General features: G+C 35.9%; 1 pseudogene; it reads right to left on the bottom strand.

Annotated features, from left to right (window-relative positions):
- Window positions 1–692: 692 nt before the first annotated feature.
- Window positions 693–996, bottom strand: LOC111818344 (annotated as a pseudogene).
- Between the last annotated feature and the right edge of the window lie 957 nt (window positions 997–1,953).

The raw sequence follows: 1,953 nt of genomic DNA, 5'->3' as shown, positions 1-1,953 counted from the left end.
ACCTTGAATCTGTGTAGAGCACTTTGCAGATCTTTTGTCAGTGTCAGCCATGTGGATGAGTCACAGCCATGGCTTGACCACTTTGCTCTCTGAAAGCCTGAAAGAATATTTTCTCTCTAGGTGACTCTCCTTAGGCAAACCATACATCGTTGATCACTTTCTTCTGTGGCCCCATAATCTCCCTGATCAGAAAATTTGGGACACCACTGAGTTACAGGATGTCACAGCACAGGTTCTCTTATGTCCTGAGTCCTCACTGACCTTGAAGGATAGGCCCAAAATATTGGCTATCCTTGTATTCCCTTTTTTATCTCGTGTTTGATCTGCAAACTTTAGTTGTTAAACATCCAGAAGAGAAGCTTAATGATATTACCACGTAACAGAGGCAGTTGAGCTTCACATCACTAGCTGTCTGAATATGAAATGCCTTAGACATAACGTGGAACTGCAATTTTCCAACAACAACAATCATGGATATTCTAAACTTTAAATTCCTATAGAATGTGAAAAAATTACACGTTTTTACACAGAAATTTAGAAATCAAACCATATACAGTATTGTAGCAGGACAGTTCTATTTCTTGTCGCTTTTTTTCTTTTATTACCTGATTTTTTTACAGACATTTAAATTAAAGAGAGTATAGCAATAATTGACATGACATTAGAAACAGTATATATTTATTTTTTATATATCCAAAATGTGTTTATTGGGATGGCTTCCTAATCATCTTGATTGAGGGTACTGTTAGTGCTGCTTCCTCCTGAAGGAACATCTTTCTGTGAGCCTTGCTTTCCCTCTTGTAGGCTGGCACAGGACAGTGGAGCAGCCAACACAAAGAACTACTGTCTGTGCATGGCTAAAGACCATGGTGATTTTATAGCATCCTGGGCACTTCACATCCATGGAGTAGGAATGGGGCTCTGCACCAGGCGCTTTTTCTTGTGCTACCTCTTCTCCTCTTTCAGAGAGGGATGAAGATCTTTTGTGAGAGGCATGTTCTCGTGGGGAGATCGTCACCACCAGAAAAGCATAATAAATAAACAAACAAATAAATAAATAAAATGAAATAGTACACATTGAGAAGACCAAAATGATAGGTATTTCAGGCATGGTTTTAGTATTATATATTGCTATCCTCAGTTTAGTTGCGTAGTTCACAGATATCAGCACATAGTTAGTAAGGGTGAGAATTCTACCCATGAACTGCTATTCTCAAAAACCTGATGGAGATTCCTATGACCATTGCCTTAACCATCTTGTTTATATAAATGTATGGTTTTGCCCCTACCATATTTCCTAACCTTTCTCCTTTCTCTCTCTCTGTTGTTTAATCCTTAAGTTCTCACTTTCCATGTAGCTGTGTTATAATTTTCAATTTTTTTTATTTCTTCTTTTGAGTTCTTACACTAGGGTGACAATAGTATAAAAAGTAATGCCACATTAATATGCCGAGCTGTAAAAGGCTCAATTCAACAACTTCAGCCAATTGCCAGTTCTGCGGATTACCCACTACTATTATGAACTGTTGGACTATATTGAGTTATTTTGCTGAATTCAAGTACCTACAAAATTTCAACTGACATCACTTATGGAAAGGTCCTTGAAAGACTTCTCCAAATACAGCTTCTCTAACAGCAATGGAGCACCCATCTCTGACAAAACAAAACAAAATGGGGGATATAAATGAAAGACCATTTTGTAGTGAAAATATATATATATGTATGTATATAAAATAGGATAGTTATACAGCTACTTTCTCTTAGTTCAATAAGAAGAAAACTTTGTACTAATATTGTTTAGACAAGATATCATGTCTGCATTTTGTCCTCTGAAAAACTACTATGAAGACAACAATATGCAATGTATTAATTATTGAAACTTTCCTACTAACCTGTTTTGAAACTGTCTCATTGCTATTTTTTCTCATTAAAATGAATAAAAAATTTAAAAAA

This window comes from Octodon degus, unplaced genomic scaffold, assembly GCF_000260255.1.
Source record: "Octodon degus isolate 3935 unplaced genomic scaffold, OctDeg1.0 scaffold00088, whole genome shotgun sequence".
Lineage (NCBI taxonomy): Eukaryota > Metazoa > Chordata > Mammalia > Rodentia > Octodontidae > Octodon > Octodon degus.
This window is presented reverse-complemented; position numbering and strand designations above follow the sequence as displayed.